At 31.1% G+C, this 12,615-nt stretch overlaps 1 protein-coding gene across 1 annotated transcript in view; it reads right to left on the reverse strand.

The window, feature by feature from the left end:
• Positions 1-12,615, reverse strand: part of LOC145270216 (uncharacterized) — a 61,714-nt gene that overhangs the window by 30,484 nt on the left and 18,615 nt on the right. The gene's annotated exons all lie outside the window — the stretch shown is intronic.

Raw genomic sequence — 12,615 nt, forward strand, 5'->3', positions numbered from 1 at the left:
ATAAATAACGTGTAATGAACACACACGGCTACAATTCAGCCGATCCAAACATGAACACGAGCGTGTAAAACCCCTCGGAAAATGATCTACCACAATCTCGAACTTCACTCGGCAGTTTAACAGACCTCAGAAACACAGACCCTAGCAAAAGCAACATTTTTTTTCGATCACGATTTCAAGCGTACTCGAAACAAGTCAACCGACAGTTTAAAAATCACTTTCAAACGAAAAACAGAAAAATGGAACCTCCACGTGTTGAAACACCTCTGGCTACATTAACGCTAAATATACCAGCTTTTAATCCCACCAATATAAAGACTTGGTTTATCCAGATCCAGGCCCTTTTCTGACGCAAAACGGATTACGTCTCAGCGAACCAAGTATTGTTATTTGGTTGAAAAACTCCTGGCAGACGTCGTCGAAGAGGTGACTGATTTATTGGAGAACGTACCAGAAAATAATCCATACAATAAACTTAAGGAGGCCATTTTGAGACGGACTGGCTTATCAAACGAGACAATGTTACGCAATCTCTTCACCCAAGTAGAATTGGGAGATCGCACACCGTCGCAACTTTTACGATACATGCGATCATTGCTAGGGGACAATAAAATGTCCGAAAATATAATGAGAAGTTTGTGGCTGGATAAACTCCCAGACACAACAGTACAAATTTTGGCACCCACAACGGAAGAGACAAGCACTGAAAAGCTCTCTGACATGGCAGACTGAATTCATGAAAATTTGAGGAAAAACCATCTAGTCAGTATGTCATTTAATCACCTACAATCACTGCATCAGCTTGCTTTCTCAAATTTACTATAGTACCAGTAATAATTTATTTTTAAGGGATCATCAGTTGTTTACCATGAAACACTGTTTCGGGGATTTAAAAACAAAACAGCATATTACATCATGGCTCCCCAGCAGTGTTGATCAAACACCACCTCCCTTAATCTTAGGAAAAAACATGTTACAAATATTTGATCTAGCTTCCTATTCTTAATTAATTGAACTAACCTATTCATGTTATAAAAATGAATTTCTTACCTGTGAGATTCATCTGTTTCCAAATTCAAAATGGATATATTTTTTTAATTTGTATTTATAAGTTTAGGATTAATCCATTTCACTACTCATCACCTCCACTATGATTAGTATTTTGTATATTTACATTCTTATTTATTGAAAATTAAATATATATAAAGGTTAAAAATATTTATACAACTAGAAAGCATTCTAGTTCTCTCTTATTACTAGTAGGCATTCAAGTTCTTAAATTTCGTTTTTTAAATTTATTTACTTCACTATTTCCATTGCCAGCACATATGTAGTGTTGGGAATCCCAGCTTAAATGCTATATAGGTAGTTTTTAGAAATAGAAGTTATATAAGCATTTTGGGTTTCCCATCGTCGATTTAGCAGGGTCAGAGAAGGTTAGATTTGACACCCATTAAACTCAGTCACCTGTAATGACCGAGGTTAGATGCACCAGAAATTAGGGGTAACAGGAATTGTGGTCGTAGGCTTCCGGTTGATGGACACAGGTGAGAGTTGGTCTTGCACAGCAGAGAATGTAGATGAGAAATCTTGGGTCTCCGACAATCATGGGTTCCAGATATAGGCTTGCCTTTTAATAAAGAATTGAAGCTTCAAATCTATCTTGTGTTATCAATGCGTCTGTCTGCAGCAGTGACCACTCCCCATGAGATGGCAGACCAGTGACCAGAAGATATCATCCGCTGGACAAGGCAAGCAGGTACGTACACATTATATATTTGCACATACACGTCGAGACCCTTCAAGGCAAGAAACGGTGTAAGGATAGAACACACACCCACCCATATAAATAAGAACACATAAGAATACACAGACTTTAAAAGTACCCGTAAAAGAAACAAGTAAACGAACGAATGAATAAGAAATAAACAGGAACACATATTATAAAAAAAAGGGGTTTATCATTCCCACTTACCTTCCTTTAATACACTAACAATCTAAAAATAGGGTCTGTCTAATTAACCAATCAGGGACCCCCGTTTATCGGATTCGCTTTTAGAACAATAGTCTCTTCCTCTTTTAACCACAGCTCGTCCATGAAGCAACAGGTAGGAAAATTCCTCTCCTAAAATTTTGTGCCTATACGAACATTACGAGAGCCGTCTAATTCTTTGGACGTAAAAGAACTTTATAGTTGGACTTTCTCTAAAGCTGCAAACACAATAAGTTTTGCAAAACTTGTAAATTTTATTGTTTTAATAATTAATTAATAATTTTTCTATATCCTGTTTTGTGTCGTTAGTGAATCCCTTTGTTTCAGTCTGCTCCAACGAACTTCGCGGCAATTTTCGGACTACAACCTCCATTTGCCAGTATTCGCTTTAATATATAGAAACTATATTTAAGAGTAAAATCTTTTAAAGTGACATAAAAAAAGAGAAAAAACAGGATTGAAACTTAAAATCGATATGGTTCAAATCTAATAAATCTAAAATTCTGCGTTCACAAAGGAACATTGCATTTCACTCTGGATACTTGATTGAACGGAATTGGATTTTACTTGTCTATAGTTCTGGGATGAGGTGATTTCGTTTTTCGGACTCACTTCCTCATCTTCGTTTTTTTTTTCCACTACGTTTCGGCCGTATCATCCTTCGGCCTTCTTCAGCTGTATCTCGAACTCGGAACTGTTTTTTTTTAATTTCGAGCCCCCCGTAACAATAAAGGGTTGGGTTCGAAATTCCAACATAACAGTTCCCGAGTCTGAGATACACGTGAAGAAGGCCGAAGGATGATACGGCCGAAACGTAGTGGAAAAAACACCAAAGATTAGGAAGTGAGTCTGAAAAACGAAATCCATAATGACATAATAGTATTTGTAGAAAAGACTGAGACTAACAATATCCCTTCTGTGTGAAAGAGGTTGCCGTAAAGAAGTCTAGATATCCGCTGCGGATGTCACTGGTAAAGGTAAAATCGATAATGGATTTTACGTTTAATGTGGTAATCTTCAACCAATCTGGAACCTAATAACTAAGGCTATGACAACCACATCACTCTATATAAAAGCATATAAGATATCAATGGATACACACTCGAGAGTCAAAACAATGAAAAGAATATGCTGTTGTCCTAGCTCTCCTAATAACACCATTCTTTTCTATTCAAGGATTACCATTCTAATCGGATACCAAAATCGCACACCCTTTTTTTGTTTCAGCCCTTATTTTCTTTCTCTATGTCCCTTAAAAAGATTTACTCTTTAATATTTTTTCTACTTGCGTGGGTGCCCAGTGTGGGTGTTTGAAGATGTGTTTTGTGAAAAAAAAGTGGTCATAGGCATGGATTAATCTTTAATATATTTTCAATAAGACCTAATAAATCGAAAATTCATTTCCACCGTCAGCAACACATACTGCAGCTTTTTTTTTTCTTGTTTAGTTGATTATTAAATATTCTTATATCTGGACCAGCGGTGAAATTCATTGAAACTATCATTGGCTGTACATTTACCCTTAAAGTATGGCCCTCATATTTTTGTAATTTTGGGCATAAGGATTATTTTCCATAACTGTAACAATTTATTTTTAATATGGAAATATTAACAATTTTATTCTAATATATGACGTCTATATTTTTTTATTCAATATTAAATTTGAACAACTCCAAGATCAATATTATTTTCATATATGAAAAATATTAATAAACATTTTATTCAAATATATGATGTTAATATTTTTAAATATGTATTTTTAAATTCAATATTATTTTTATATACGGAAAATATTAAGGATTATTTTCCATAACTGTAATAATTTATTTTTAAATTCAATATTAAATTTGAACAACCTCAAAATTATTTTTATGTATGGAAATATTAATAACAATTTTTCTTAAAATATATGATGTTAATATGTTTAAATTTTTTTTTTAAATTCAATATAAATTTGAACATCTTCAAAATCAATATTATTTTTATATATGGAAATATTAACAATTTTATTCAAATATATGACGTCTATATTTTTTTTATTCAATATTAAATTTGAACAACTCCAAGATCAATATTATTTTCATATATGAAAAATATTAATAAACATTTTATTCAAATATATGATGTTAATATTTTTAAATATGTATTTTTAAATTCAATATTATTTTTATATACGGAAAATATTAAGGATTATTTTCCATAACTGTAATAATTTATTTTTAAATTCAATATTAAATTTGAACAACCTCAAAATTATTTTTATGTATGGAAATATTAATAACAATTTTTCTTAAAATATATGATGTTAATATGTTTAAATTTTTTTTTTAAATTCAATATAAATTTGAACATCTTCAAAATCAATATTATTTTTATATATGGAAATATTAACAATTTTATTCTAATATATGACGTCTATATTTTTTTATTCAATATTAAATTTGAACAACTCCAAGATCAATATTATTTTCATATATGAAAAATATTAATAAACATTTTATTCAAATAACTGTAATAATTTATTTTTAAATTCAATATTAAATTTGAACAACCTCAAAATTATTTTTATGTATGGAAATATTAATATCAATTTTTATTCAATTATATGATGTCAATATTTTTAAATATTTTTTTTTTTAATTCAATATAAATTTGAACAAGTTCAAAATCAATATTATTTTTATATATGGAAAATATTAATAACAATTTTTATTCAAATATATGATGTCAATATTTTTAAATATTATTTTAAAATTCAATATTAAATTTGAACATCTTCAAAATCAATATTATTTTTATATATGGAAATATTAACAATTTTATTCTAATATATGACGTCTATATTTTTTTATTCAATATTAAATTTGAACAACTCCAAGATCAATATTATTTTCATATATGAAAAATATTAATAAACATTTTATTCAAATATATGATGTTAATATTTTTAAATATGTATTTTTAAATTCAATATTATTTTTATATACGGAAAATATTAATAAAACTTTTATTCAAATATATGACGTCAATATTTTTAAATATTTATTTCTAAATTCAATATTAAATTTGAACAACTTCAAAATCAATATTATTTTTATATATGAAAAACATTAATAAAAATTTTACACAAATATGACGTCAATATTTTAAATATTTATTTTGAAATTTAATATTAAATTTGAAAATCTACATTATTTTTATATATGAAATATATTAATAAAAATTTTATTCAAATATATGATGTTAATATTTTTAAATTAAATATTAAATTTGAAAATCGACATTATTTTTATATATGAAAAATATTACTAGAAATTTTATTCAAAAATATTATATTAATATTTTTAAATATTTATTTTTGAATTAAATATTAAATTTTAACAACTTCAAAATCAATATTATTTTTATATATAAAAAATATTAATAAAAGTTTTATTCAAATATGACGTCAATATTTTTAAATATGTATTTTTAAATTCAATATTAAATTTGAACAACTTCAAAATCAATATTATTTTTATATATAAAAAATATTAATAAAGATTTTATTCAAATATATGACGTTAATATTTTTAAATATTTTTTTTTTAAATTCTATATAAATTTGAACAAGTTCAAAATCAATATTATTTTTATATATGGAAAATATTAATAACAATTTTTATTCAAATATATGATGTCAATATTTTTAAATATTATTTTAAAATTCAATATTAAATTTGAACATCTTCAAAATCAATATTATTTTTATATATGGAAAATATTAATAACAATTTTTATTCAAATATATGATGTCAATATTTTTAAATATTATTTTAAAATTCAATATTAAATTTGAACATCTTCAAAATCAATATTATTTTTATATATGGAAATATTAACAATTTTATTCAAATATATGACGTCAATATTTTTGAATTCAATATTAAATTTGAACAACTCCAAGATCAATATTATTTTTATATATGAAAAATATTAATAAACATTTTATTCAAATATATGATGTTAATATTTTTAAATATTTATTTTTAAATTCAATATTATTTTTATATACGGAAAATATTAATAAAACTTTTATTCAAATATATGACGTCAATATTTTTAAATATTTATTTTTAAATTCAATATTAAATTTGAACAACTTAAAAATAAATATTATTTTTATATATGAAAAATATTAAAACTTTTATTCAAATATATGATGTCAATATTTTTAAATATTTATTTTTAAATTCAATATTAAATTTGAACAATTTCAAAATTAATATTATTTTTATATATGAAAAACATTAATAAAAATTTTACACAAATATGACGTCAATATTTTAAATATTTATTTTGAAATTCAATATTAAATTTTAAAATAAACATTATTTTTATATATGAAATATATTAATAAAAGTTTTATTCAAATATATGATATTAATATTTTTAAATATTTATTTTTAAATTTAATATTAAATTTAAACAACTTCCAAATCAATATTATTTTAATATATAAAAAATATTAATAAAAGTTTTATTCAAATATGACGTCAACATCTTTAAATATGTATTTTTAAATTCAATATTAAATTCGAACAACTTCAAAATCAATATTATTTTATATATAAAAAATATTAATAAAATCTTTATTCAAATATATGACGTCAATATTTTTAAATATTTATTTTTAAATTCAATATTAAATTTGAACTTCAAAATCAATATTATTTTTATATATGAAAAACATTAATAATAATTTTATTCAAATATATGACGTCAATATTTTTAAATTACATATTAAATCTTAACAACTTCAAAATCAATATTATTTTTATATATGAAAACTATTAAAACATTTATTCAAATATATGACGTCAATATTTTAAAATTCAATATTAAATTTTAACAACTTCAAAATCAATATATTTTTATATATGAAAAACATTAATAATAATTTTATTCAAATATATGACGTCAATATTTTTAAATATTTATTTTTAAATTCAATATAAAATTTGAACAACTTCAAAATAAATATTATTTTTATATATGAAAAATATTAATAAAACTTTTATTCAAATACATGACGTCAATATTTTTAAATATTTATTTTTAAATTCAATATTAAATTTGGACAACTTCAAAATCAATATTATTTTTACATGTTCTAAAGATCCTTTGAATATATTCATTACTTTCTAATAAATTACACCTAAGTTGACTTGCTTTAAATGAGTCTACTCCGTAAAGTTGTCCATATTTTCTCTCTAATCAATTATTCTGATGCAGACTATTGAAATAGAGGTTTGGTCTTGTAAAGGAAAAATAGGGCTGGCGGACTATATTGGCTCCAAATGATACAAATGAAAATGATGAGTCGTAATTATTTCTTTTATTTTTTTTACATCGCCATCACCACTTACCAAGGCCAAGAGGCCACTCGAGAATAAGGTTTAAAGAGTGTACAATAGAAATTTGACAATATAGTAACTGTTAGTAATGAAAATTCGGTAAATTATATATATGGAACGACTCATCAAAAACTTGTTTGCGTTAAACTTGAAGACAGACAACCATATTATAGTCAGTTGAAAGCAGGAAAACAGAAGACAATTCCATAGGCATGCAGTTCTAAGAAGAGAGCTTTGCTCATGGAATCTATGTTTAGGTTTAGGCACAGATAAAGAGTGGGTGGAATTATTGATAGTGTTTTCAGCTAGACGAGTGTTTCTTGTGAAAGTTTGGTGAGGGGGGACCATAGATTGGAGCTTAGTTGAGCACTTGCCATGAAAATAACGATAAAGCAGAGACAAACTTGCAACATCTCTTCTGTGAGAAAGAGGTTGCAGGGAAGAGAAAGGGACATCCCCTACGAGCCTACAAAGTCTATTTTGAACTCTATCAAGGCAGAATAAGTCTTTTCTAGCAGTTCCTGCCCAGATGTGGCAACAGTACTCCATCCTTGAATGTACCTGGCTCTTATATAAAAAATTACATCAGTAGTGAGATATCTACGTGATCGACAGAAGGATCCCACCATTTTTCCAGTGGCCTTGGCAATGGATTTAATGTATGTGTTCCATTTAAGATCAGGAGTAAAGGTCAAGCCCAGAAGCTTGTCGAAACATGAGGCCTCCCCAGACGAGAGGCATCCATTTCAATTGATGCCAGATGGGGATCAGAGTGTTGATGATGTAAAGATAGAAGCTTGGTTTTAGATGCATTAAAAGTAACGAGCCACTACTTTCCCCATTGTACCATTTGCTCAAGATTACTTTTGAAATTAAGTGATTCTTGGTCCTTGCTTTTGAGTAATCTTCGGATTTGAGGAGGATAATAATTGATGCGTTCCCCAGTGCTCTCCGGTCAAAAAAAGACGCAAAACAGCTTGTAGAAAAATGTCTTTATTCCTTTTTTAAAAAATGCTGCGACTACTAAGATCATTTGTTAGCATATAACAATAGAAAACTTAGCGACAACATGGAACCGAGAGGGTGGCGGTTGACGGTGTCGGTGGACAATCGAGCAGTGTTCCAACAACCGGGCGCATGTCTGTTCTTTCTCCTTCTGCCTTTGACAAGCTATCCACTTTGTTTATATCAGTTTCAAGTTCCCCGATGCACCTGCGATGTCAACGACTTTAACCTGTGACCTCATCAACGAGTATATCTGGCCTCCGCTACCGTTGACAATCCAACACCTGCAGATGTTTCCGCACAATGCCCTGTGCGACATAACAAACTTTTTTTTCATTTCAAAAATTTTTTATTTGATTTTAGTTGGAAATCCTTATTTTACGTTGTATAAAAATATTTTAATCAGCATAAATTGTAGAAGATATTATACTTAACTTTGTCCTGATGTCGAAGAACAAATTCATAATTTAAAAACATATCAAATAATAATTACATGGACTCTAATGAGTTCCCTGATGGCTTCCCAGTCGGCATTTTTGTAATACCTCGTTTTAAGTAGTGGGTCTTCAGTTTTAGGGTGAGAATTTAGGGTGATTTCTACCATTATCACAGCGTGATCAGCATTCCCAAGTGGGCTGTGGGCATTTGTTATACAATCATCGGGAACTGTTGTCGGAAATAGATTTATCAGTGAGGCATGTTGGTCATGCTGGTCTGGGAAACGTGTCAGAAATGTAACCGTCTGAGATAGGGAATGGGATATAGCGAAGCTATGTGTTGTGCTACCAGCTACAACTGTATAATTAGAGAATCCAAGCCAGTTACTGTGGTGGACATTGAAGTCACCAAATACATGTACTTCAGGGCTAGTATCGAGGGAGAGTGCTATATCTATGCTGTCAGAGACTTTGTTAATTAGGGTACAGTCCTGAGTTGAGGGAGAGCGGTAGAGAAAATACAAGGAGCTAATATTATGTTGCATATTTAGTCTGAAGCACATCTGTTTCTAGTCTTATTTCTCTAGTCAGGGGGAGGGTGTTACGAATATAGACTCCAAGCCCATGCATATGTCTGTCCGAGTCCTTACAGCAGAGTGGGAGATAACCAGGCATGTTAAAGTGGTTAGAGGGAATGAAGGAGTGAAGGTTAGTTTCACTTAATGCTAAGATATCCGGGGTGTTTACAAGGAGATATGATTCAACATCATCTAAGTTAGTTCTAAGCCCATGGATATTCGTAAATGCAAGCCTCAAGGGAGGAGGTTGGTTGGTTTTCTTTGAGTTAGGTCCTGTTTTAAACATATCTTAATACGATTTAATTTGAGTTAGGTTCTAGTTTAAACGTATCTTTAATTCAATTTAATTTGAGTTAGGTCCTGGTTTAAACATATCTTTAATACAATTTAATACTTAAATCTATAATAATAATCTATGAAAAGTAAATATTTTAATAATAAAAGACTAATTAAATAAATAAACAAAATTTAAAAAAAAAAGTTTTAATTGAGAGTAAATATTTCTTTAAATCTTAATTAATTAAACAAACTGCTTTAAATATAAAAATACTTAAAAACAAAACTGTTAAGTCCATTATGTGTAAATTTTTTTGATACATACAAAATGTATCAAAAATTTAAATCTTTTAAAGTGACATAAAAAAAGGGCAAAAACAGGATTGAAACTAAAGAACGACATGGGATTAATCTTTAATATATTTTCAATAAATCTAAAATTCTGCGTTCGCGAAGGAACATTGCCTTTCAATCTGGATACATGATTGAATGTAATTAGATTTTTACCCAACAGGATTGTTCCATATTACAAAGCCCTGTATTTAATGTATTTGCCTGTCTGTATGTAATAGCACACGATCATGGTCTGCATTTGAAAATAGTGTTTTAAATTAATACTACTTATAAATATGTTTTAAATTAATATTATTTATAAATATGTTTTAAATTAATACTACTTAGAAATATGTTTTAAATTAATACTACTTATAAATATGTTTTAAATTAATACTACTTATAAATATGTTTTAAATAACTTATAAATACCAAACTTTCTTCGGAATGATGAGGTCTTTTACTCACAAATATTTAATTAGATACAAGTGATCAGAGAATGCAGAAAGGCAGACCAGATAAGAATTGTGGATGCTCAAAGGTTGGTGTCTATTAAACATTCAAACTCTCTTCAGGATGTCTTCACATAGGGTGGTGTCGGAGTTAGGCTTAGACATTCAAACTCTCTCCAGGATGTCTTCGCATAGGGTGGTGTCGGGGTTAGGCTTAGACATTCAAACTCTCTCCAGGATGTCTTCGCATAGGGTGGTGTCGGGGTTAGGCTTAGACATTCAAACTCTCTCCAGGATGTCTTCACATAGGGTGGTGTCGGGGTTAGGCTTAGACATTCAAACTCTCTCCAGGATGTCTTCGCATAGGGTGGTGTCGGGGTTAGTCTTAGACATTCAAACTCTCTCCAGGATGTCTTCGCATAGGGTGGTGTCGGGGTTAGGCTTAGACATTCAAACTCTCTCCAGGATGTCTTCGCATAGGGTGGTGTCGGGGTTAGGCTTAGACATTCAAACTCTCTCCAGGATGTCTTCACATAGGGTGGTGTCGGGGTTAGGCTTAGACATTCAAACTCTCTCCAGGATGTCTTCACAAAGGGTGGTGTCGGGGTTAGGCTTAGACATTCAAACTCTCTCCAGGATGTCTTCGCAAAGGGTGGTGTCGGGGTTAGGCTTAGACATTCAAACTCTCTTCAGAATGTCTTCGCATAGGGTGGTGTTGGGGTTAGGCTTAGACATTCAAACTCTCTCCAGGATGTCTTCGCATAGGGTGGTGTTGGGGTTAGGCTTAGACATTCAAACTCTCTTCAGAATGTCTTCGCATAGGGTGGTGTTGGGGTTAGGCTTAGACATTCAAACTCTCTTCAGAATGTCTTCGCATAGGGTGGTGTCGGGGTTAGGCTTAGACATTCAAACTCTCTCCAGGATGTCTTCACATAGAGTGGTGTCGGGGTTAGGCTTAGACATTCAAACTCTCTCCAGGATGTCTTTGCATAGGGTGGTGTCGGGGTTAGGCTTAGACATTCAAACTCTCTCCAGGATGTCTTCGCAAAGGGTGGTGTCGGGGTTAGGCTTAGACATTCAAACTCTCTCCAGGATGTCTTCAAACAGGGTGGTGTCGGGGTTAGGCTTAGACATTCAAACTCTCTCCAGGATGTCTTCGCATAGGGTGGTGTTGGGGTTAGGCTTAGACATTCAAACTCTCTTCAGAATGTCTTCGCATAGGGTGGTGTTGGGGTTAGGCTTAGACATTCAAACTCTCTTCAGAATGTCTTCGCATAGGGTGGTGTCGGGGTTAGGCTTAGACATTCAAACTCTCTTCAGAATGTCTTCGCATAGGGTGGTGTCGGGGTTAGGCTTAGACATTCAAACTCTCTTCAGAATGTCTTCACATAGGGTGGTGTCGGGGTTAGGCTTAGACATTCAAACTCTCTCCAGGATGTCTTCACAAAGGGTGGTGTCGGGGTTAGGCTTAGACATTCAAACTCTCTCCAGGATGTCTTCGCAAAGGGTGGTGTCGGGGTTAGGCTTAGACATTCAAACTCTCTCCAGGATGTCTTCGCAAAGGGTGGTGTCGGGGTTAGGCTTAGACATTCAAACTCTCTTCAGAATGTCTTCGCATAGGGTGGTGTTGGGGTTAGGCTTAGACATTCAAACTCTCTTCAGAATGTCTTCGCATAGGGTGGTGTTGGGGTTAGGCTTAGACATTCAAACTCTCTTCAGAATGTCTTCGCATAGGGTGGTGTCGGGGTTAGGCTTAGACATTCAAACTCTCTCCAGGATGTCTTCACATAGAGTGGTGTCGGGGTTAGGCTTAGACATTCAAACTCTCTCCAGGATGTCTTTGCATAGGGTGGTGTCGGGGTTAGGCTTAGACATTCAAACTCTCTCCAGGATGTCTTCGCAAAGGGTGGTGTCGGGGTTAGGCTTAGACATTCAAACTCTCTCCAGGATGTCTTCGCATAGGGTGGTGTCGGGGTTAGGCTTAGACATTCAAACTCTCTCCAGGATGTCTTTGCATAGGGTGGTGTCGGGGTTAGGCTTAGACATTCAAACTCTCCCCAGGATGTCTTCGCATAGGGTGGTGTCGGGGTTAGGCTTAGACATTCAAACTCTCTCCAGGATGTCTTCGCATAGGGTGGTGTCGGG

The sequence above is a fragment of the Euprymna scolopes genome, chromosome 46 (genome assembly GCF_053919585.1).
Source record: "Euprymna scolopes isolate OS-2025 chromosome 46, ASM5391958v1, whole genome shotgun sequence".
NCBI lineage: Eukaryota > Metazoa > Mollusca > Cephalopoda > Sepiida > Sepiolidae > Euprymna > Euprymna scolopes.